This window comes from Castor canadensis, chromosome 1 (assembly GCF_047511655.1).
Source record: "Castor canadensis chromosome 1, mCasCan1.hap1v2, whole genome shotgun sequence".
NCBI lineage: Eukaryota > Metazoa > Chordata > Mammalia > Rodentia > Castoridae > Castor > Castor canadensis.
In genome coordinates, this window is record NC_133386.1 from 54,648,968 (window position 1) to 54,675,212 (window position 26,245).

The window sequence follows — 26,245 nt, forward strand, 5'->3', positions numbered from 1 at the left end:
GAGGTGAACAACTAATTACCGTGTCTGTGGAAACAGACTGTCTGCGTGAACCCTGTGTCCACTGCTTCTGAGCTGTGTGACATTGGACAATTTATCTAATAGATCCAAGTCTCAGTTTCTTTATTGGTGGAAGGGGGATAATCCCTACTTCATAGGATTGTCATAAAGGGGTTACCACAGGAAGCAGTACTTCTTCAGTAATGGTTACCTACTATCATTGCAGTAGAGGTTGTCTCTGCAGTAGCACTGACTTTCAGTTCAAGAATGACTTCTCTCAACCTGATGCTTGTGTGGGAAAACACAACTTTAAGGATAAAGGCTATTTTTGCTGTGAATGGTGGCTTTACCAGAAGCTGACAGAAAGATTATTCTTTGAAGGGACTCTAATTAGATTAGCATTTGAGACACCCCCAAGATGAATCTGTTCCTCTGGTCACCTCTTGCTTACCATCAACCAAGTGTGGAAAGAGTGACACATGCCACCTGTGGCCTGAAAGAAAAATGCAACTGCAGCACCAAATAAAATGAACAACGTGGCACAACCTAAGTACTGTAATGGTCGGTCAGGGCTCAGAGATGCCCCTTTTCCTCGTAACAACCCCTAGCTAAATACCAGACACCCTAGCAAGTTCCTTTTCTCTTACAGGTTTAACTTAAAACTTTATCAGAACTTGAAACATTCAGGATATTTAAAAATATCGGTTTAATTTATTAAGGCCTCTGGTTTGATTGTAGAAAGAAATAAATTCCATATATTATTATATATATATTAAAGCAAGCCATCTTTAGTTAATTTCAGGATTAAGCATCATTGTCAAGTTGGCCTGTTGAATGGTAATGCCTACATCTCAGACACACCTGACTGAAGGACAAGCCACTGTCATAGCACATTTGGGAGGAGCAAGGAAGTGTGGATCCCGAAGATCAGAATCAGAGGCCCCCTCAGAGTAGGCAGAAAAACCAAAACCTTTTTTGGGGATAGATTGTACCAAGGCTTTTTACCCTTTTACAGGGTTTGGGGAATCTTTTTGACTACTTAAGAATGATTTATTTTATTTTATTTAACAAAAGAAAAAGTTAAAAGTTCTAGCCCACTCCAGGTGTTTTGCAGCAGGATGTGTGTGAGATCCTGTGTGACATCGTGTGTGAGGTCACAGGCATGGCCAAAACCCCTGAGTCTAGGACTGAGATGTGGGACTGGGAATCCTAGCTCCTCTTCCTCCCCTTCAGCCCCTCCTTCTTCAAGGAAATCAATTTATGAAATGATCAAAAGAAAAATTACCACACCTACCTTTCCCTACATAAACCAAAACAACAAAATTTGATGATTAAATTAACTAAAGGAGTGAATTGCCTTACTCAGTAAATATGATGCTTTGATTTCAAAAAAATTTTTCCCTATCTTTACAATTGAAGGATAGAGGTTTCTTACTTCTTTCTAATATGACTCTGCATATTCAGAAAGGTCTCAAGTTGTAATTGTATTTTTTACATTCTCAGTGACTGGCCAAGCTGGGGTTGACACCTTATTTTGCTCTAGCTGATATTTGGTCCTAGCTGAATGTGCTTACTGCTCATACCTAGGAGTCAGCCTGGAGGGAACATGTATTTGTAGGACAGATGTTTCATCTTGAAGGAAATACTTGGGAACACCCTGGTATCCAAGAGTGAATGAAATGGGCACTGGGAGCTTTGCTTCACTTTATAAGAAAAAGGAGGAGAAAAAGACCCTTTTGCCATGGACCTGCTGTGCCATGGCGACGTTAATGGGACACAGAGCTGGACAGCAGTCCTTCTCCTGCATGGAGGCCAGTTCACCCCATGCAGGTCCCACACAGGTTGGAAGTGTAGAAATGCCTATGCACTTACACACACAGATCTGGAGCCAAAGGTAGGATGCAGTGGTAATGACCTCTAGCCGCGTGCGTAGGCAACTGCAGAATTAGTCGGTGTGATGGTGTGTTCATTTGCGTAGGCACACTCCTCTGACCGACACACAGGCAATCCGGAACAGCCATGCTGTGGGAACATTGCTTTTCTTCTTCTTCTTCTTTTTTTTTTTTGTTCTGTCCAAATTCAAGCATTCATTCTGTCAGATCACCACTATCTTATAAGCCTGGTATAGGCCCTTACTGCTGCAGGACTGGGACAAAGAGATGATGTTACAGTCTGGTTTCTATGGCAACAGAGGAGGAGTAATGCAAAGTGAAATGTTGGGAACACCCATTCCGGCAATTCTGCATAATTCAGGTTATTACAAGGACATAAGTACCAAAGGAGCACAAGTGTCATTACTTTGCAGCTCATGTCGACAAAAAGCTACACTGCACATTTTTTAGTTGGCCTGCTAGAGGAAGGAAACACAATACACACACACACACAGACACACACACACACAGGCCTTGTTTTCTGCATGTAAAATGTGTGTGTTCTTTAGAAGCCAGTGGTTGGCTGGTTTTCCGGACATGATGTGGTTGAAGCTGTCATCGTAATGGAAATTCATTGCTGTAGCTATGGTAAATCCGGTGTTCTTCCCGTGCTGCATGCATTAGTCTAATGAGATGTTTGCAGCCGGAGAGCAGGGCTCCTAGCACATGGGTGGAAGATAGCTTTTGCAATACTGGGGTCACATGTGCCGACAGTCATCTGTCTTCTGAGTCAACCCTCCCGGCCTGGTCAACACCAGATCAGGGCTCTGGTGAACGAGCTGTAGGTAAGGGAGATGCACAACTGGATGGCGTGCCATGGCACGAGATGCTTCTCTTTTGGCTGTCAGCACAGCAGGTTCCTCGATTTAGTTTTTCTGGGTTGTATGCCTAATGCATGAGTGCCCTGCACTGAAACCACTGAGCGCAGCAGGTAAACTTTAGTTCCTCTGATGCAAAATACATTTGTTTCCTTAACTAGATCTGCAAGGAAGGTGTAACATAGAACTAGACAGTTTACAAATTGTGGATGTATACACACACTCACTATTCCAACTCTGTATTTAAATATGGTGAAAGTTTCTTTATTCAAATGTGAACTCAAATAACTTGTTACCTTTCCTCACCACACAATATTTTTGCTTTGCTTTGTTTTATTTTCTTACTTTAAAAAATTGTAGCTTGTCTTGGAAAAAATAGTTGCTTAAATTTTGATTATTAAAATTGATGTGTATGAATGTGTCAAAGTGTTATTTTTAAGCTGAATTTTATTTTGAATATCCCAGGTAGAATATTTCATATATCTTTGTGTTGGTTTTTCCTAATTTGCCAGTCATAGAAAAGAATAAGATTTATTGCTAGATGCTGGTATTAGCTTGAGGATGGGGGAAACCCAGGTGACTATGGGGTGTTAGGAGCAGTTTTCCCAAGTTCAAGTACAGTCACCAGGCAGAGCGCTATAGGACCTGATCCAGTTTCCACATGTTTCTCCCATGGCCTGAAGTGTCTCCAGGTAGCTTGCTAGAGGGACCAGACTGGTGGTGAGGGCAGTGCAGGCTGTGGAGTCATGGTACCTTTCATTGATGAGCATGAGTCAAAGTTCTTTCTACATATGTGACAATAAAGGAGAGATGGCTTGTCATGTTGTCTCTATATTCTGTGGCAATCCTCATGAGCATTAGATCATCAGTGGCTTTCTGAGAGAGTGACTTTTTAGCTGGTCTCAGTCACTGTGGTCCTTGAGAAAGTACATGCACTGCAAAATTGAGATGTTTGTTGTGTACTCTGTGTTTTTCTTTCCCACTGGAGGGACAATTTTGAAGAGTGAAGGGAGGAACTTTTTTTTTACAATCTAGAATATCTGGAGTAAAAGCATAACATATAAAAATAGCTGTAAAGGAGTTCATAGTGTGGTAAAGCAAATTATCTAGAACGTACAATATTTACCTGGAGAATTTGTGTGTGTGTGTTTTTTGGTAGAACTAGGGTGACAATTACGCAGAAAATAGTACTGGGTGACCATCAGAACTCGAGTAAAATGTTTATGGAGATACCTTGTTTCAGGGAAGTTGTTTGGCTGCTTAAAAATCTACTTTTTAAACATGCTTGTGACATATTTTTAAAAATAAGAGTGTTTTCTTTAGCTCTTAAAATTGTGCTTGTGGAGGGAGTCTGTGATAGTTTGATAAGTTTATCAGTCTGCCTGATTTATGGAATTAGAAAAGAAAATGCAGATCCCACAAGAACCATTTCTTTTATGTTTACTGTGTTTAAATTTTGCCCCTGTGGCACCAAAATTACTTTTATTTTGCTTCAAAAAAAGAGTCAATGAACAGTAATAGGAAGACAAGGAAAAATAAGAAAACCAAGTATAGACGGCATCCCGGCAGGTCTTTTGGGTACTGTTTTCTTCAGCAGGCAAGAGCAGCAGTGGTTTCACTTCCTGCTTTGGGTCCTGGGGGCAAGAGTCTCAGGATTGCAGCTAGTCCTATGTAGGAATCACACCGAACCCAAATGCTGTCACCAGCTACTGGAACTTTTATCATGAAAATTCTAAAAAGGAATGACTTTTGAGATGTTCATCAATATTTGCTTCTGATAAAAATTCAAGCAATTCCCTGAAGGACAAAGATAGAAGTTTTAAGTATTTTAAAACTCTAGCTGATGGGAAAATCCTGACCAGATTGCTTTAATCCTTTCATAACATGGTGACTTTTGTTTCTTTTATCTTTAACCTTGACTTTGGATCTCTAGCACTTAACTTCAACAAGTTTAAGGACACATAACAAGGAATGTTCAGACAAGAATAACCTTTACTTTAGTAGGTCTGTTTACAACTTTGTATGACTGGAGGGCACATCCCATACACATACGTGCTTCTGGGCAGAGGTGACAGCTGTAGCACAGAGCTTGCACCCAGGGGCCCTGTGAGAGCTCCTCCTTGGGACATTTTTTCCTCCCCAAGTTCATACCCCTGGCAATCAAGGCATTCCAAGGGTGCCAGGTAGCTGGACTGTGTTTCCCTGGGACTCCACACATCTGAAAGAGGACAGAAGGGGACACTGCTTCTCCTCGGCCTGGGGCATTAGTATTGTAAGTGCTTCCAGTCTCATTCTTCCACAGGTCCCTCAGATTTCATTTGGGGATGGAGTTGAAAAGAAGAAAAAGACCCTTTTCCAATCTAATCTTCAAGCAGAGTAAAATCTGCTCTAACATTTCGGGTTTGACATTTGTTAAAATACTCCTGTTTTGGGGTAAGCACACAGTTTCATGCTATTGGTGGTGAAATTTGACATTTCTAAGAGAGAGTTTTAAAAAAATGCTTCTGTGGATGTCTTATTTCTTAACCCTGCCATCTCCCAAAAGGCTGGTTTGAGATTTATGCATTTTTTTATGTTTTCGTTGCTTTCAAAGACAGACATATGAGGAGAGAGGAGGAAAACAAAACAAAACAAAACAAAACACCCAAATGATTTGGTGCAAATATAAAGTCATAGAAGCCATCAAGGTGTCTAATAAATTGCTCTAAATTTTAATTAATGAGCCACAAAAGCCATACTGTGAGCTTTAAAAATTGCCCTTTTATCAATAAGGTGATAATTAGCTTTCTTGGAATTAGCAATTCTCTGAGCCCCTGGCAGTATGCAGCCTGGTAAGTTCTCTGGAGTGTAGCTAGTTTTTAACAATTGGTCTTTTGGCAAACCTACTGGATTTTAATTCAAGCATCTATTGCGACATTTTCCAATGCGATCCAAAGACCATGGAGGGCCACCCAAACCACGGTAGCACTTCTGACATGGAACGAGTAGCTCCGCACGTTTGGATCGCATTTGAATCTGTCACTTTCTCTTTCTGCATTTTTCCTTCCTTTCTCTCTCAAACCCCTGCATCTGCGAGAGCCGGGACCCTGGGCTGGGCTGCACATCTCTGCGGGGTCCTGGCACAGCGCCGCGGGCATCCTGAGCTTGTTTGCGGGGTCCCAGCGCCCTGGCGTCAGCCCACGGTTCTGGTTGTGCAGCGTTCATCTCGGCTTCGGTTCTGGAGAGGGTTTCCCTCGAATTTCTGCATGCTGTCGCTCATGGCTTGTCAGAAGCCCAGGTTTACATTGAAACTTGAACAAAGAGGAGCTGGGACCGGAGGGCCGTTTTGGACGTGCTGGCAGGTTTGGAATTGAGTTTACCCTAATTTACACCAAGTAATATCTCAAGAAGCAGAGGAGTGCTTGATGTCTCAGACTAGACTGTGCCACACACACACACACACACACACACACACACACACTTTTCCGGTGCTGCTGGTTGCTGGTGGGTGGATTCGAGGGCAGTGTAGGCCAGTGGTGATGTGTGCAAATCACCCTTTAGCACTGGACCTTTCCATTAGCCTTGCTGCATCTCCTCCAAGACACTTGGTCAGGTGGGATGCAAGTGACATCCTGCTGGGCTAGGTGGATAGTCCTGACAGAGACAAGAACACCCCTGCCTTCAGGCAATGGGGGTAGAGACCCCGCAGCAAGCAGCATTCTGACATTCTGGAATAAATCAACTTCTCAAAACCAGGGGGGCCCTTTGCTACCAGTGAGGAGATAAAACCCTTTATGCTCCTTGGACAACTTCAGGGGAGAAAGGAATTTATCACCCAGTAGCAGTCCTCACTTTGTACTGAGCTGAAGAGTCACTTCACCAAGTCCCTGTGACACCTGACACCAGGAACAGGTCCTGAGATCCCTACTGCAGGCCTGCTGGCATTACTGTTGCCAACTGTTGTCGCAGTTGTTTAGAGAATCCGGTGCTGTGACACCACAGGGGCTCCTTTCCCCTCTCTGCCCAAAGTTTTGTTTGTGGGAGGCAGGGGTACTTTTCTTTTTTTTGCGGCACTGGGTTTCTGGGTTTTGAACTCAGGGCCTTTCGCTTGCTAGGCAGACACTCTACCACTTGAGCCACTCCACCAGCCAGGCAGCTACATTTCTTGATCAAATAACTGAAACTTGGTTCCACCATGGCAGATTTTTGAGAATGTTTTCGCATTTCTGTGGCCCGGCTCATCAGCTTTTTGAGGAAGGCTCAGAGATGGAGCTGGCTGTCATGAGAGCATGCATGTGCCAGGGAAAAACAGTGTCAGCGCTGTGCTTTGAAAGGTGGTGGTTGACATGTCTGCTTAGTCCTGAGGTGGTGACTCCACTTTTGGGAGTTGACTATTTGGTAACAAAGGTCTTTGCCCTTTTTCTCTTCCTGTGCCATTCTTATACAGCAAACACCTCATTGTTTCCAAACAAAACCTATGTTTGAAAGTCATCCTATAGGGGACTGGGTGTATGGCTCAAGTGGCAGAGCACCTGTCTAGTAAGCACGAGGCCCTGAGTTCAAAGTCTGGTGTCCTCACTCCCAAGTCATCCTAAAGGTGACTTTCACGGAGACAAGTGCTAAACTTAGGACAGATGCAGAGCAAAGAATTATTGCAGTTGGGTCTGAGTCCAGCAGGGGATAAAACCCAGACAAAGAGCCTTGAACCAGAGGACATGACCTTAATCTTTCTTTACTGAAAGATTCAGTAACGGTTAATAGTAACCTATGGCTCTCAGCTTATAGATCTTATAGGTCATTTCTTTTGGGTCAAAGGAAAGACTTTGTCCTCTTTTGTCCACAGGTCATCTTGGGACATCTCTAGTTTGATGAAAAAACCAGGGTTGAACACAAGGAGTGTATTTTTCCCAGGCCAAGGTCCTGGGCCATCTCAGCAGCCCTATGTGTTCTCAGAGCTGCCATGTCTGAGGTTCAGCCTTGGATGCAGCCTCCAAGATGGCCCAGGGTGGCCTCAGGAACCCTGTTTTGACAGGCAGCCTCTGCCTTGGTGTGTGAGGAAAAAAAAAGAAGTGAAGAGAAAAACACAAGCCAGCTCTGGGGGATTCATATTCTTGGTTTTGGAGACAGGATTTGGAGGCTGTGTAATTCAAACCATTCCTTTGGGCCTTCTGAACTCCTACAGACTGTGAGGATCATTATTATTCTTTACAGTCTTCCAGAAAACAGGCTGACGTCTTTCTCTCATGGTTCTTTAGGATTCATTACTCTTATTGTTGGAAAATCACAGCAATGTCAAGGCTTTATCAAACAGTCAGCTGTGAAAACATGCTGTTTATCCTAAAAAAAAGAACTCAAAACAGTTGTGTGAGGCATTGGGTGTGCTGAGCAGTAAAGAACTCACTGTGGGAATAGATTTCTGTCATTTTTCAGTTGTGAGAAAACTGTGGTCATTGCTTGGATTGAAGCAAGATTTGGTCCTGCTGTTGCCATCGTCACCTATGCCAGGCAAGTTTGCTTTGAAATTTAGGAGTCCATCCAGGGGCCATCGGTGTGTTGCCCCTTATATTGGGACCTCTCCCTTTCAGATGCTAAAAGGTGCTGTAGCATATTTGAGCATACCACTTTTAAGACCTCATTTGCAAAAAAGCATCAAGTAGAAAGCTATGTATGGCTATCTAAATTTTGGTGTGCAAATTACAAACAAAACATAGAAACAGTGGGAAATAAATGGTTCTAATGCTCCAATTGTCACCCACAGTGGGAAGACACAGCTCTAGTTTTGAATGGTGCCACCACAATGAATATTAAATATTTAACATAAATAGACGGGCAAACAGGATGGTGAGGTTATGCTGATGCCTGAGGTGCAAATGGTTAATTGGTCTCACAGTGAGAAGCTGTACAATTGTGTGCTGTCTTAATGAGACCAGGTAAGTGTAAACTTAATTTGGACTGTGATGTGTGGGGGCCGGTGACATGGGATGGTGTAGAAGACAGGCCCTTTTTGTTGCTGTCTCTTTTAGTTAGAAGTCATTTGGCCTGGACCCAGCAAAGAATAAGGCGACTGAAAGTGCTCAGATAGCAGTGAGGAAAAAGCACATTCAGAAGGGTTGGTTTCATACACCTTTCCTAGGAAGTAGCTCAAATCTCTGTTGAGGTCAAGTGCTAAGAAGTTGAGTTATTACTACTTGGCTTGATTCCTAGTAGTGTGAAATAAACTGGAAGTAAGAAAAAATTTAAAGTGCATTATTTCTTGACATAGGTTGAATCATTTTTTAATGACTCTAATTTGACATTTTCGTGCCTGAAGAGAAAAATTTTCAAAGGATCAGTGACCCAGCTGGTCCTTGTTGATTCTTAACAAGGGGACATTTCTGATTACATGGTTTCCTGGGCTAAATTAAGCTAGTCCAGGCCCCTCTTCAGCCGAGAGTTCCTGGATTCTGCTTGAGTGTTTTGTGCACTGATTCTGTCTCCAGGGGTTTTCTTTATCATCCCTGAGACTTTGGATTCAGGACAGGGTAGGGAGAATTTATAAGGGGAACAAGATCCACATTAAGTCCTGGACCATTTTTTACCAGCCTCTAAATTAATAACCAAACTACTGAGCTCCAGGGAAAAAACCTACACGCTGAACTGTTTCTCTCTCTCTCTCTCTCTCTCTCTCTCTCTCTCTCTTTTTCTCTCACCCTCTCTCATACTTAGGGATTGAACCCAGGGCCTTACACATGCTAGGCAAGCACTTTACCACTTGAACCATGCCCCTAACACTTTTGTTTGTATTTTGCATTTGAGAGAGGATCTCTCTACCTTTGTACAGACTGGCCTTGAACTCACAATCCTCCTGCCTCTGCCTCCTGAGTAGCTGGGATCACGGTGTGTACTACCACACTTGGCATTTGAACTGTAGGACCTAAACAAATCCCAGATTCCCAGGCTGGGAATTGCCTTGAAGGTTTCCCTCTTGGGGCAAGACTCAGACTCTTTCCTGGTGTCTTGAACGGTACAGACAGCTCAGCCTCTGTCTTTCCTTCCTTAGAACATTCCAGTTGTTAGCAAGGACATCTTTTCCTTCCAGCACTTCCCCTAGCTTCCTTCTCCAGTGACTTGTCCCTCTTCTGAGGGCCCACTTTTGTCCTGATTGCTAGGACTGTGACCCAGAGCCAGCACTGTGGCCCACCTGGCCTCCGTGAATCTCTCTTCCTTCCTGGAGATGAGAGTCCTCGTCAGTCCCTCTGCTAAGTAAAATGTGCCATGCAAATGGTACTAAATTTACACTTGGGTCTACCAGGCATGAGATACTCAAGGAGGGTGAGAAGCACCTAAACACGCCTATCTTACCTACTTTGTTTTATCTGAATACGAGAGGCTATTTTTATCTCTATTACCCTGATGGGGAAACTAAGGCTTCCAATAAAAAGCTTGCCAAAGGCCTCGTGACCATATAAAAATCTGCTGAATCTTTTCTTTCCCATTTGGAGCTGGGACTGGAGATTTCACCAATGAGGACTGAGGAGAAAGAGCTCTTTCATGCCTCAGCACCAGCTGCTCCTGTCAGCCATGCTGGACAGTTCCAGGTCCAGCAGGTTCCAGAAAGGAAATGATTCTGTGGTGTTTCCACTTGGAAAGGCATTTTTGACCTGCAGAAAACTTCCTTTAAAGCAGTGGGATCTCAGTCCTGTCAGACTCAACCTCCCTTTTTATTATAAATATTTTTAACACCCTGATTACAGTCCTGAAATGAAATACCTAGATAATCCAGAAACACCCAAAATTTGAGAAAAATCACCATGATGTCATAATTGAAATATATAAAGTGGGATGAGGCAAAGTAATTTGTAACTTCTTCCAGTGCAAGCACCCAACTCTGGGCAACATAACGAGGTAATCAGGCTGGCCCCTGTTCTTAGAAGGTGCCATGCAGTCTACAGCAGATAACATGAACTGTGACTGCTGCTGATGACATGATTTTCATAAATGACACATAACTCTTGGAATTCTGAATAAAATAAAGAACAATCTTCTCTCAATTTTTGTATTAATTACATTTCTGGGAAAATAAGTAGCCGAGTAGACATAACATTGCTATGGTTTGAATATGGTTTGAGTGCATCCTCCAATGATTCGTAGACCAGAAACTTGGTCCCCAGGTGGTAATGTTGAGATGGTAGAACCTTTAAGAGGTAAAGTAATTAGGTCATTGGGAGAACAGTCCTTGGAAGGGATTAATGTTGTTCCTAAGAAAGCAAGTCATCATAGAAAGAGCAAGCCTGGCCCCCTGAATCTCTCTGGCTTCCTTTCTTGCCCGCTGATTTTTCCTGTCACACATGGTCCCACTGGGATGCCAGAGGCCATGACATGATATAGCCAAGGAAGCCCTTACCACAAGGCCTCACTGGATAGACCAACCTTGGACTTCAGCCTTCAAAACTAGGAGCAAAATCTCTTTTCTTTATAAAGTACCCCACTCCAAGTATATGAGTGTGACAAAGTTTCATTTAAGACATATTTATTTTAGTGAGGTGTGGTAACATTCGCCTAAAGTCCCAAAATTTAGGAGACTGAGGTGGGAGAATCGCTTGAGCACAAGAGTTCGAGACTAGCCTGCGCGTATAACAAGATCTCATTAAAAAAAAAAAAAGTACTTATTTAAATAGATCATGTAAGATTTAATAAATACTAAAAATTTGACATAGGAGGTAGGGCTCTCCAAAGACACAGAACTAATAGAATGTGTGTACATCTATGTATAAAGAGATCTGCTTTGGAATAAGTTCATATGATTATGGAGACTGAGAAGTCCTAAATCTGCACTTGGTAAACTGGATATACCTAGGAGAACCCATGGTATCATTCAAAACCCTGCAGGCTTGAGACCCAACAAGAGCTGATGTTTCAGTATGAGTCTGAACATAGGGAAAAAACTTGACGTCCCTGTTAGGCAGCTGGAGTTCACTGACTCCGTGGAGGGCCAGTTTTTTTGTTCCTTTCATGTCTTTAATGGATTAAATGAGGCCCACCCATATTGGGAGGGAGGTCTCCTTTATTCAGTCCACCAATTCAAATGGTATTCCAATCCACAGACACTCCCACAGACGCACCAGAATGTTTGGTTAAATATCTGGGCACCCTGTGGTCATTCAAGTTGACACATAAAACTAACCATCACAGGAGGTGGTCAGAATGGAAACTATTACAATGGTTGTACCTAAGGGTCTGAAATTTGGAAAGCCCTATTTTGAGCCCTTGGCTGTCCTTGTTTCTGGTCCCAAACAATTGGATCTAAACCCTAAATGGTATTGATTGGTTCATTCATGGGGGCTGTAATCCTCTGGGTCCTTCCTGTAATGTTTCCTGGGAAGGTTAGCCTTTATTTTCAGGTAGGTTTTACTTTTTTTTTTTTTTTTTGGTGGGCCTGGGGTTTGAACTCAGAACTTCACACTTGTAAAGCAAGCGCACTACCACCTGAGCCACACCTCCAGTCCTTCAGGTAGGTTTTAGAGAATGTCTCTGTTGGTGACTCTAATTCTGGGGATGTTTGAGCCACTCTTCAGATTTCCACTGCTTTCTTGGGAGTGGGAGTGTCCCATAATTACAGTTAGATGTCATGTTTACTGCCAGTACATTGGGCTGCCCACAGCTCTGTAGCTACCATTCAGGCTCCCACACAGGATCACGTGGCATAGCATGCCCGGTCCTCCAGTGAGAGAATGTCTGCCCGGCAAGTCAGGGTTGCTGAAAACTCTGTCCTGATCAGTGGTGACACCAGTGAAACTATTCAGCCACTCAGATGTGATGTATAAGAGATGATGTCACAGGAGCTATGGCTGGCCCAGGTCTCAGAGCCATGAAGGAAGCTGGACATTTTCATGTTCCCCTCTAGGCCCCACTTGTGTAGATAATGCTGTATGGCACCACTAATTTCACTCAGTCACCACCCACTATGTGAATTTATGTCCAAACTGCTCCCAGAGGCAGAATAAAAGTGTCAGGTCAGCAGTCTAAGCTCCTTGGCCTCTTTGATGAGAATCATTGCAGAACAGAAAATCAGTGACAGGAGGTTTCTTTAGGTTGATGCATTTATTGGGGCATTTGGGGCAGCCTCAGCTTCACCAAAATTCTGTAAGTCAGTGTAAGCTTTTATTGCCTTCCCCTGTCTTCAGCTGTCTGAGGCAGGGGTGGAAGCACCTCCTTCCTGGAGTGAGGAGACATGGGGAGGACTAGAGAGAGGAGGAGGAGTGGGTGGATTCAGAAAGAAATATGAGAGACACCAAGAAACAACATACAATAAATAAATCAAACTAGTTCACAAAACAAATTGCACTTATTTTGACTGCATATTTATAGGAAGGATGAAAACAGTGGTGACCTGTTTTCTGTGTTGAAGAAGAAAGTGTATTCAGAGTGCTCATAGGAGTTCACTAGAGCTCCCGTAATACTTGAGAGGGGAATGGTGGCCTATCCCTGCCATTCCAGGGGTAGGATCACCGGAGAACCTACCCGAAAAATAACTAAAGACTAGGATGGGGGTACGGCTCAAGTGGTAGGTAGGATGCCTGCCTAGCAAACACAAGGCTCCGAGCTCAAAGAACAGTTCCACAAGGGAAAAAAACAAAAAAAACAAAAAAACAAACCCTTTAACAACAGAAGTTTAGCTTCTCACAGTTCTGGAGGCTGGAAACCCAAGGTCCAAGGTGCCATTGGGGTTGGTTTTCCTGAGGTTTCTTCCTTGGCTTGCAGGCAGGTGGCTGCTTTCTTACTGTATCTCCAGATGGTGTCTTCTTTCTGCCTGTGCATCTACTAGTGTCTCTTCCTCTTTTTTTTGGTGGCCCTGGGATTTGACCTCAGGGCCTCATGCTTGCTAGGCAGGTGCTGTAACTGCTTGAGTCACTCTGCCAGTCCTTTTTTGGTATTCTGGAGATAGGATCTCTTGAACTATTTGCCTGGTCTGGCTTTGAACCGTGATCCTCCCGATCTCTGCCTCCTGAGTAGCTAGGATTACAGGCATGAGCACCTAGTGTCTAGCTCTTCCTCTTTTTTTAAAGACACCAGAACTATTAGGTTAGGGTCCCACTCTTATGACTTCACTTAAAGGCCCTATCTCTAAATACAGTCACATTGAGTGTTAAGGCTTTGATACATGGGGCGGGAGGCAGGGTACAAGCCAATCCATAACAACGCTTAAGATTTCATCTGACTGTTTTCATCTTCTGCCCTGTAAACAACCAAGGGTAAAAGTGCCTCATAATCATCTCTTGCCACTTAACAAACACCTAGATTTCCTGGAGGTTTAGGCCAGTCACATTCTTGCTCCATTCACACCAGATAGCCAAGGGATATATGAAAGTTCCAACTCTTCCTGCCAGGGTAGAGAAAGTGGTACTGGGTCTTGAACTCCAGGCCTCGCTCTTGCTAAACAGGCACTCTATCACTTGAGCCACTCCACCAGCCCCCCAAATCCTTTTTAAAGAGCAACAGGAATCTCTCCCTTTCTCCTCTAACCACTACTGCCCACCCCTCCTCCACGGTGCAACTTCACAGAGTCCATAAGCTCAATGAAACCCAACAAAGGATGGTTGCACTGACAGTTGTTAGGTCTGGCATCCCAGAACTTCTGCTTACTGAGTCAGGTCCCACTGTGTGTCCTACCTCTGTCAGTGGAACATGAGACACCCCCCTAACCAGTGGTCAAGATATTTCCCAATGTCTAAGATGCCTTGTGCACTCACTGTGAGGGGTCTTGAGAATAAGAGTCATCTGAGTGAAAATTATTAATCCAACTTTCACCCTTTTTTGTTCTTGTTTTGGTGGGACAGGGGTTGGAACTCAGGGCTTTGAACTTGCAAAGCAGGTGCTTTACTGCTTAAGCCACACCCCCAGTCCATTTTGTTCTGGTTATTGTTTTGGAGAACTACTTTCCCTGGCTGGCCTTGAACTGTTATCCTCCTGATCTCATCCTCCCAAGCAGCTAGGATTGCAGACACGAGCCACCCATGCCCAGCTCAACTTTCATCCATTTCACTAGGTTTTTTGGACTCTTCAACCTGGGAGTCTCCTCTAATTCTTGAGAAATTAACCTTTTGTAGTGAATAATTATCACATCCTGAAATTGAAAACTCTGATGTCAGGAGGCATTGGATTGGTTAAGGAGTCTCATGGTTTGGAGCCTGAGATATCCTGAATTAAATGTCTTGCTGTGGCATCAATGGCAGTGCCAGGGGTAGGGCAAAAGTCCTGCATTCCTGAATCCCAGGCCAGAGACACTGTCAAAGTTACCCCATTAATTTGAGGACAACTTAATTTGATCATTGAACACAGAGTCTGAAAACGCATTGCTTATAATGCATGACTCAAACTCTCCAACTCACACTTGGTGATATCAATTGAGCTTGATTCTAGCTTGTCACAGTTATGGGTGACATTCTTAGCACTGGGAGGAGCACAAGGAGAGCTGCCTTGCCTGGAGGCCAGTGGTTTTCCTGGGGGTTTTGAAGGTGGTGTCTTTCTTTATTCACCTACCACATGATATCCTGACTTGGAGATTTTCAGTAGATTCTGAGTTCCACCTGGTGTGGCAGGCAATGTGCACAGGGTTATAGTGAGAAGAATGAGGAGGGCCACCCTTGGCTTTGGGGTCTTACTTGATAGTGACAGTCTCCTCTCTCCTTATTCCATCCAGAGGGGAGGTTTGAGGTCAGGACCTGCAGTGACCAGTACCAGGGCTCTGCCTATCAGCCAGGAACACCCTTTGCTTGTTAACTGTCCCTTCCCCAGACCATGTCAGCATGGTGTCTGGCTAGAGTGGTGTTCCTCATGCTTTCTGGAGGCATCAATGAATTATGGACAGAGGAAGAGAGTATATGAGGGGAGTATGCACTTGAAACGGAACACAGTGGGTTCTCTTCTGAGTGACTGCAAAACCAATAAGCATGAACAGAAGATTGAAAAAATGAAGAAAGATTAATTACAATGGAGAGCTCTGGAGTTAGTCCAAAAGCAGCGCCCTCCTCCACCAAAGGAAGCATGGGGATTTTATTCAGGGAGCCTATGTATATTCATATAGGAAAACACTTAGAGGATGAGCACATTTCCTAGCATGCTCAGTTTAAGGTCACAGTTCAAAAAGAAAGGATGAGAAAACACTTTTAGGGATGATTAGCCCGAGATCAGCAAGCACATGTTGCAAAGGTTGAAATGATGGACTGACACTTGTGGGCACGCTCAGTTTGTGTCATAAAGATGGTGGACAGCAATGCCTCTGGGCATGCTTAACTCTCCAAAAGTTTTAGTTGAAATAAAACAAAAGGATGCTTTGAAGATGCCTTAATACAGGAACTTTTCTCTAGAGATGCACCTGCCTTGCTTAGCTGCTAGCATACTCGAGGACTTCTTAGCTAGCTCACTGAGCTCCAGTTTGGAATGTCAAGTGTTTTAATGGACATCTCTGCCTACTTGTTCCCCAGGCATCCTAAAGTCCACATTTCTCAAACTGGACTCATTATTTGCCCCCTTCCATACACACACCTTCTTTTTTCTGTTTTTCTTTCTTTCTTTTTGAGACAGGGTCTCAATATGTAGCTCAGGCTGACATTGAACTCATGATTCTCCTACATCAGCCTTCCAAGTGCTGGGATTACAGGCATATACCATCATCCCTGGCATTTGAGTCCTTTATGCTCTTTGTTTTATTTTGATTTGATTTTGATGGTACTGGGGATTGAATCTAGGGTGACATGCATGCTGGGTAAGTGCTCTACCACTCAAATCACACCTCTAATCCTTTTGCTTTCAGTTTATTTTTCAGATAGGGTCTCTTGCTTTTGCCCTCTTGCCTGGTTTCCCTCAGACTTCAGTCCTCTCCATTTGAGTAGCTGAAATTACAGGCATGGGCCACCATGCCCAGCCATTCAAGTCCTTCTTTTAAGGATGTTAGTTTCATCATGAAGGCAGAACCCTCAAGACTTAGTCACCTCCAAAGGCCATACCTCTTAATATGATTTCAGTGGAGATTAAGTTTCAACCTTAATTTTGTAAAACACAGCACTGATCTGAACACTCTACTGCTTAAAAATTTCAGATAGATCCTATTACTTACATTTGGTTGCCCAGTTTTTTTACTGTGTTCTCCATTATATTGTCTCAAAATACATGTATAATTTACAAATATTTAATAATAAATTGTTCTTGAACACACATCCCCACTATGTGTGTATTGATTTTTTTATATCAATGTATTATGCACAGTATTAAAATATATGCAAGAATGAGAATTTAAAAAGGCCACATGAACTTTTGTCCTCCCCCACATACTCAATGCTCATGTATTTTTTCCACTTTCTCTTTCTGACTCATGGAATTCTCTTTTTTTGTGTGTGCTACTGGGGTTTGAACTCAGGGCCTACACCTTGAGCCACTCCACAAGCCCTTTTTTGCGAAGGGTTTTTTTTTTAGATAGGGTCTCACAAACTTTCCCTGGCTGACTTGAACTGCAATCCTCCTGATCTCTGCCTCCTGAGGAGCTAGGATTATAGGCGTGAGCCACCCGTGCCCAGCTGGAATTCTCTTTTCTCACTTCTCCGTGTGATGGAATTCTGTTTGTCCTTCAAGACACCACTCCACACTTCACTCCTAGGATCAGGGTCTCCAGTGGAGTTCCTGTGTGCCACCTTCATAGACAGTGAGTGGACTCAGCCTCTTCAGCATGATTTGAGGGTGTCTTTCTGGTGGACAAGGGGGAAAGTATCAGGAGGTATTTCCCTGTTATTACCAACAACCAATTATTATAGTAACATATCTTTCCTTCTTTATCAAACATTTGGAGGAGGCTGTTCCCTCCACCCCCACTGTTTTCTTGTTACTCTGGGTAAAACATGCTTGCTACAGACAGGGAAGCCACTAGGAGAGTGGGGAGTGATTGAGCGAGGTACAAAAGTAAACTTAATTCCAAATATCACGCAATTAGACTAATGTGATTTTAAACAACATGATGGGTGAAGTTTGTGTTTATTTTCCCCTCAGACTGTAATTAATTCATGGTAGTGCTGTAGGTTGTTAAATTTTAGTAAACAGATAATAGAACTGTCCTTTGAATGAAAGCAGTGGGAACAACCTAGTCATTTTACAGTACCACGAATAGAAGATAATTATAGTTACACCGAACAACGCCCCATCCAGGACAAGGCAGCCTACAGATGCCTCCAGCCGGCGGGGATGCGAGCACAGGCTGCAAACCAAGTTCACGGGCGCCGCAGGAACATGGCGAAGCATTTTCCCCTTAGAGCCAGGGAGAGAGCTGGACTCACGTCTGAGCTCTTCCTACCGGTGTCCGGCAGGGGATTGTGCTAATAAATATGACAATTAAGATTGCAACGGGCCGAGGAAGGCTGATGCAGAGTTGTGTTCACTTGTGAGGGCACCAGCGCGCTTTGGAAGCCCTGAGCATGAACCGGGAGCGCGTTCATCAGCGGGCCTGGGAATATGTCCGCGCAGAGGCAGTTGAAGGAGACCTGGCCTCACCAAGCCGCCTTTCCTCCTGGCCTTCAGCGGCGTCCAGAGGTCTTGCAAGAGGCTGCGGTCCAGGGAGGAGAGCAGAGTTTCTGAGAGTTGAGGGACAGGCCGGTGGGCCGGTGTCCAACAGCAATTAGCTGTCGGCTGTCAGCACCCAGATCCCTTGTCTTAACAAAGTGGTGGCAAAGATTGACAGAAATGGCTTGACCCCAAGATGGATCCTGAAGCTTTATTTATTTTTTTAATAAAGCTCTTTTTATTCTTGTTACCTTTCATAATTTGGCTTAAATACCATGCAAGAACAAGGACACCACAAATCAAAAACTGTTAGGCCCCTGAAATGTATGGGCATCAAGAAAAGGCTTAGGAACATTTTACCAAATAATTCTCCAGGCCCCTAAATGTCTTTTGGATTCCGTCCCGCACTCCCCCACTGCTGAGAGAATTCTCTGGCTGCCAGCTGCTTCAATCCCAAGAGCACTTGAGCCCCAGGAGGGAGCCAGCCTCTCCAGTGGGCAGGCAGCTTGGTTCTCATGGGTGAGTCCCAGGCTCTGCCCAGCTACAGGCGACACAAGAACAAAGAGCCAAGAACCAAGGACAATAGACAAGTTGCCTCAATAATAATAGAACTGCCTATGGTGCAGCTCTGGAAATGGCCAGGTCCACCAGCACGGGACCTCTGTCTCCATGTCTTTAACCTTTAGTCCCCCAGCTGGGAGATGGTGAGATTAGAGGTAAGGGGCCCAATGTCAGGCCAGCCTGGGGACTGAATACTCAAAGACGCCACTCCTCTGATGGTTCAGAGACACAAGTGCTGGTTTTGGAGGCCCAGTGCTAAGTCCTGAAAGAGCCAGAGAAGAGTAGGGGCCTGCTAGAGACCAGCATCAGGGAGAGAAACTACAGTCGTGTTTTGGGTAGTGGTTGTTAGATCTCACCAGGTCAGTGGCGGTGTTACTTATATTCGTTAATTAATGGACTTGACAATAATTATTGAGCAGGTAAGGCATGTGGAATAACTCAAGGCTATGCAGAGAGACAAGAACAGGACCCAGTAGGCCAATAAGTGGGTCCTGGCCCTTCAAGGACCACTTCCTCCAGGAAGCCTCCTCACCCTCCTCCAGCCCAGGTGCTTACTCTTGGGTGTACTCAGACTCCCCCCAACCCCCGTTCCCTTAGGTTGAGGTTTGAGTATCTCATGTGTATCCCCAATCAGGATCCCAATCGGGATCTGAGGACAGCTACTGCCTCCCCTCCTGGCACACATGAAGCCCTGTGGTGCAGCCTTGGTGTCCGGGCAGTCCAGGGTTGGAATTGCAGCCCCACTCTGCCTTGGTGGGCAAGTTGCCTCATTTTGTCTCTTTGGAACCTCAGCTTTCTCACTATTAAGGTAAAGATAACAACCACAGGTTGTTATGGGGAACAGATGAGCAAGGATGCTCATTTGCCCTTGCTCCTTGTTTGTTAGGGTGAAAAAGTCTCTATTTTGATAGTCTGTCCCTGAGTTGAGAAGAGACCCTTTAATTTTGAAGCTGCCTGGACCTCACGGTGAGGGAAAAGTTGAGAAGACAGCGGGCACAGTTCCCTCTGTGGTGTCACCTGGCTCTGTGATAAATCTTAATCTATTCAATAAGGAAAGAAAAGAAGGGGCGCCTCCTTAGGCATTCTTTTGAGGCTGAAGGGCATACTCAGGTCAAGAACTCATAACCATGACCTTCTCCATGTGAATTCCTCCACCTTCATTGCTCCTGAATTCCCACTGGTCCTGGTTCTCTCGTGAGAGAATATTTTGTCAAATTTCAATGCCATTGTCCTTATGGTCATTAGGAATCTGACATTTCAGAACCAGGCTGGTTTCTCATCAGGTCTCATTGCCAAGTTTTGGCTGCCTGCTGTGCTCTTAGATCCTAGGGCCCATAAAATATTTCACCACATATGTGAAACTTGACATCACTCTTTGCTGAGCTAAGTTGGGAAATTTATAGCTTAGAACACAGAGTCTAGTTTAAAAATATAGCGTTGTCTGGAGCTAAGCGTAAGAGTTTTCAGCTGTAGTTGACAGTTTTCATCGAACAGAAACACCAGGGCCCATCAAATCAGGCCAGTGGCAGAGTTTCAGGGTGTTGAATTAACTAGTCTTGCAATGGCTCCATCCCTCACCTTTATTTAAATGGGGCATTGAAATGGCATGGCTCAGTCTTCCTCACAATTACCCACAATAAACACGTGCTGAAAGACAGTGTATCTTATCTTATCTCTCTCATTCATGTTTTCTCAGTTTCTATGACATCCCTGCATTTTAGGTACTGTTCTGGAGCACAAGATAAGTAGATGGACTCAATGGTCCACTGATGAGTTGGCACACATTTTCTGTAAAGGTCTGGATAGCAAACATTTTAGACTGGGGTCGGGGTGGGGGCAAATGGTTGAGACTACACTTCCCTTGTTAGGAGGAACAAATGAGCCAGGGTGTGCTGAGCACTCTGGATGTGATACGGATTTCCAGGAGGAGCCTCTGCTCACCTTCTGTTCTTGTTTCGTTTTGTGGTACTGGAGTTTGAACTCTAGGCCCCAGTTTGCTAGGCAAGTGCTCTACCACTTGAACCACACCCAAAGTACTTTTGGTTTTAGTTGGTTTTCACATAGGGTCTCATGTTAACTATGCCTGGGATGGCCTCAGACTTTGATCCTCCTACCTCTGCCTCCTGAGTAGCTGGGTTGCCAGTATGCATTATCCCATCCAACCTCATTGTTTACTTGGGGGAAAATGCCTATTTTAACTATCCCTGAGTGACAGTAGACTCTTTAAACTGGAAGCTGCCTGGACCTGCATCGTATGGGAAAATTCGTGGCTCGACACTTCTCTACCCCTTCAACTCTCCAGTGCCTCCCCACCTCTGCAAGCCTCTTGGTCTCTCCCTTCTCTCCCTATACCTTTGCCTCCTCATCTGTAAAACAGGCAGCAATGTCTGCAGCACAGGCTAATGGAGAGGACTAGCTGAACTGAGTCCCTGCTCAGGCTCCAGCCCTACCCCCTCTTCCAGGAGCCCATCTCTTTTACCCTAACTCCCACATCTCTAAGACGTTTATCTAACCTGCTCTTTCTCATGAACATTCCTTCTTTTCCCTCTGCCTTGTTATTCATTACCTACAAGCGTGCTTAGGTCTCCCCTAGTTAAAAGAGAGGAGAGGAGGAGGAAGAGGAGAAGGGGGAGAAGGAAAAGGGGGAGGGGAAGAGCATCCCTGTTTGACCTGAAATCCTCTTCTAGCCATCGATGTTTTTCTATTTCATCCAATTCCAACTGCCTTCTCATCCCTATTACCTCTCTTTGTTAATTTATTTATTCCTTGCGTTTTTTCTTTCTGGGAGTCTTGCTGTGGTGTGGAAAGGGGGCTTCAGGGTCAAGCACACATGTCTACATTACCATTTGCAGTGTCACTCACCCCCCGCAACTTACACAATGTCAAGGTTACAAAATAGGAACAATGAGGTCTTCCCAACAAGAGAGTTACAAGACTTCACAGTGATCAGGTTGGTGAAGTGGCTCAAGTGGTAGGGTACCTGCCTAGCAAGCATGAGGCTCCAAGTTCAAACCCCAGGGCCACCAAAAAAAAAAAAAAATCATGGTGATCAAAAATGTGTCAGGTGCCACTCAGCAAATCCCTATTGTCTTTTTCTTCCACAAGCTGCCAAAGGGCGGGGGTCCATGTCCCTGTGTGGTGATGGTGGATAAATGCTGTCTGTTATCTTGGGAAGTAACTAGTGCAGTCCTCTGAGTTAGAAAATAGGCTGTGACATTTTTCTTTCCTATTTTCATCTTTGTGAAGATGTGGAAAAAACAAGAACAATATGCCATGTAAAATTGGACAGCTGCTCAGGTTGATTTCTTTTGTTCAGTCATTGACCCATTCATCTGTCTCTTCTTCACATACTCATCCATCTTCAGCAATGTGCTCAACTCTGTGAAAGGCCCGGGTCCAGTGGTGGAAAAGATGTGGTCCCATCCTAGAGAAGCTCCTAGTCTGGCTGGGGATTAGGAAGCCAGGCAGTGACACGTGATGCCATGCACTGTGTAGTGACCAAAGGTGGAAGACCTGTCAGGTGCCATGGGAGTGCAGGAAGGAGTGCCCTTTGCTGGCGACAGCCTCCTTGGTGAGCCTTTGGAGGGGTGACTTGGAGTGTGCCAGGGCAGAGAAGAGGGGTAAACGATGGTGGGGGACCAACACGTGCCAGAGAGTACAGTCTGGGAACACACACTGCTTCTGGACTGAAGAGAGGGAAGGGATGGAGGCTGGCTGCAGATGAATCTCACCTGGATTCTCTTCTACAGACAGAAAGACTTACACTTTCCCATCAATGGGGATGTGGACTCCTTATGAAAATCCAGAAGACAGATCTAGGCAGAGATCGCTCAAGATTAGGAAGCATTCACAGTTGTGGCCATAACAGAGCAGGCTTCTGCTTCCCAAGAGCAGAAATTAGGGTCTGTGAAGGGTGTGAAGCTTGAGGATGTGGAAAGAATTTACAAAAGGGAGGAGGAAGAAAGATGAACCTAACTACAGGTCACCACCACCCGTCCCTCCATACTCTGAGTGTCAACTCCTGGCCACTCTGTCCTGTTCAATGGCCAGCATTCAGCTCTTGGCTGGACCTGAGGCTGGGGAGGGAGAAGCGCCTCTATTCCAATGAGACTCTGGGTCCTGATCAGATCTGGGCTGTTTCAAGAACCCCAGTTTCACAATAACTTTTCCTTCCAAGAGCTTGTTAAAAAAGGGACAGCTGGATAGTATCTTGTATGAGTAGAGGAAGTTAGGAGAGCTAAGCCAACTTCAAACATTGGGTAGGTGTGTGTTCGCATATATACACCCAGGTAGGCATCAAATAAAGTACTGTGTTTCATCCCAATATTAGGTCTACTTGGAAGGCATAAGCAGCATATGGAGGTTTGAATTTGGCCCACATTCTCTCCTGGCCCTCTGGATTCATTCTCTTTTGGACACCCTCCCTATGAAAGGCTGAAATTAAAATTGAGAGGCAGAGCTCTGAAGCCCATCTTGCCTTGGCCTAGCCTTGGGCATTCTGCCAGGACTTTCTTTTGTAGCAGACTGGTTTTGTTTTGTTTTTGAGGCAGGGTCTTACCATGTAGCCCAAGGTGGCCTCAAACTCTCCATCTTCCTGAGTGCTGGAATTACAGACGTGCAGCACAACACCTGGCCTTTATTTTAAAGTATATTTTTGAGGCACACAAGTTGAGCACACACATCCATATTCATATTTAAAATGAAAATGAGTGAATTAGTACAGAATCCATTTAGCTCTGAGGCAGCTAGAAGGAGCCTTTTAAAATGTGAGTCTGGCCAAGTGCTGGTGGCTCACGCCGGTAATTCTAGCCACTCAGGAGGCGGAGATCAGGAGGATCACGGTTCGAAGCCAGCCTGGGCAAACAGTTCAGGAGACCCTACCTCGAAAATATCCAACATAAAATAAGGGGGCTGGTGGAGCGGCTCAAGGTGTAGGCCCTGAGTTCAAATACTAGGACCATAAAATATGAGTCTGATCACACAGACAGCACCTCTACTCAACTTGGAAATGCCCACTGGCTCCACATCTTGCTCAAGGAAAAATCCAATGGTTCTCAGTAGCCTTCAAGGAACTACCTGCAATGGTCCTCCACCGTCTCTCACTCATCTCTTACCTCTTCTCCCTCACTCAATACTTCTCACTTCTTCCTTCCTTCCTTCCTTCTGCCCCAACTCGACAAAAACGTTTTGGCTTATAGGCACATGTCTGTCATCCCAGGCATTCGGGAAGCATGAATATGAGGTCCATGGTCCAGATGGGCGCAGGCATACATGTGAGACTCTATCCGAAAAATAAACTAAGGCAAAAAGCCTGGGGACATGGCTCAAGGGTTACCTCACCTGCCTAGCAAGCTTCGTGCCCCAAGTTCAAACTCCATATCACAAAAAAAGGTGTACATTTAAAAACTAATACTTGGGAGGTTGAAATCAGGAGGATCACAGTTTGAGGCCAGTGGAGGCAAATATTCTTGTGACCCTCATCTCCAAAGTAATCAGAACAAAATGGACTAGAGGCACAGCTCATGCAGTAGTGCACCTGCTTTGCAAGTGTGAAGCCCTGAGCTCAAAGCCTAGTCCCACCAAAACCAAACAGACACCAATAACAAAAACCCCAAAACCACTAACCTCCTCCTTCTGAATTTTGCTGAGAAAACACCGATGGAGAAGGGACTGATAGAGAAAAATACACAGTTTCAGACATTTTCCTGGGTTTTGGAGTCTGGAATCCTATAGGAGTTGAATTCAAAGATAAACCAAAAAAAAAAAAAAAGAGATTGATGAAACCAGCTGGGAGTTGAGCAAATGTCAGGGAAACGCAATCTAAATCAAACTGCAGCTCAGCCCCAGCCTGGGTCACTGTTGACAGATCTGAATGGCTGCCAGAGGAAAGGGTTGCATGACAGCAAGTAAACAAAACTTAGAAAGAACTTGTGATGTTCTTTCCCTGCTGTTTTGCACAATTTCTTTTTAAAATGTATGTTTATTATTGTTGTACTGGGGGTACAATGTGACATTTACAAAAGTTCTTACAGTGTATCGTAGTTGAATTCACCCCTCCCTCGTTCTACTTTATCCCCCTGCCCCAAGTCCTGGAATAGTTTCAACAGGTCTCACTTTCCCATTTACATACATGTGTATATATTTCTACCACATTCACCTCCTACACCCTTTCCTTACATCATTTCTCCTCCCACTGGTGCCAACCCCCAGACAGGACCTGTTTTTATATAAAAAAAAAAAGACTTTTTTTTTGTTTGAATACAGGGTATTTCACTGTGACATTTCCATGTATATATGTATTATATTCCGAATTGTTCATCCCCTCTATTTTTCTCCTTTGTACCATAAATCCCTATTTATGGTGATTTCAACTGGCTTAAAATTCTACATTCATTCTCATATAGGAAGTACATTACCCATATTCACCTTCTCAGTTTCCTTCTTTTACCCTCCCTCTCCTGTTAGTGACCTCCCCTTAGTATGACCTGTTTTTCATAATATTGCTTATATTTGTATTAGGTCTACATTCCACGTATGAGAGAGAACATGTGGCATTTTGGCCATTTGAGCCTGGCTAACTTCACTTAGGATGATGTTCTCCAGTTCCATCCATTTACCTGCAAAAAACAAGATTTCATTCTTCTTCGTGGCTGAGTAAAATTCCATTGTGTATAAATCCCACATTTTCTTAATCCATTCATCAGTGGTGGGGCATCTTGGCTGTTTCCATAACTTGACTATTGTGAATAGTGCCGCAATAAACATGGGTGTGCAGGTGCCTTTGTAATAACCTGACTCTCATTCCTTCGGATATATCCCCAGGAGTGGTATTGCTGGATCATACAGCAGATCTATTTTTAGTTTTTTAAGAAGCCTCCATACTGTTTTCCATAGCAGTTGTATTAATTTACATTCCCACCAGCAGTGTCTGAGGTTCCTTTTTTCTGACCTCCTTACCAACATTTGTTGTTTGTGTTACTGACGGTGGCTATTCTAACAGAAGTGAGGTGGAATCTTAGTGTGGTTTTGAATTGCATTTCCTTTATGGCCAGGGATGGTGAGCATTTCATGTGTTTTTTAGCTATTTGGACTTCTTTCTTTGAAAAAGTTCTGTTTAGTTTATTTACCTGTTTCTTCATTGGGTCATTGATTTTTTGGGAGTTTAGCTTTTTGAGCTCCTGCTATATTCTGGTTATCAATCCCTTGTCTGATGTGTAACTGGCAAAAATTCTCTCTCATTCTGTGGGCAGCCTCTTTAATTTAGAAACCAATCCTTTTGTTGTACAAAAGTTTTTTAATTTCATGTAGTCCCCTTTGTCCATCCTTTCTCTTGGTTGCTGAGCCATTTGAGTTCTACTGAGGAAGTCACTGCCTATGTCTATTAATTTCAGTGTATTCCCTGTTCTTTTGTACATTAGCTTCAGAGTTTCAGGT

General features: G+C 44.2%; 1 protein-coding gene across 2 annotated transcripts in view; it reads left to right on the forward strand.

Moving 5' to 3' along the window:
* The first annotated feature begins 2,538 nt into the window (after window positions 1-2,538).
* The window catches only part of Scml4 (Scm polycomb group protein like 4), a 97,085-nt gene continuing 73,378 nt past the window's right edge, over window positions 2,539-26,245 (forward strand). Inside the window, exon 1 of one of the 2 annotated variants that reach the window (XM_020170099.2) lies at window positions 2,539-2,713. The gene's annotated coding sequence lies outside the window, so the exon portion shown is untranslated. Of the gene's footprint in view, window positions 2,714-3,165; window positions 5,019-26,245 lie in introns of those variants that run through there. The other variant, XM_074077384.1, reaches the window with a different exon arrangement.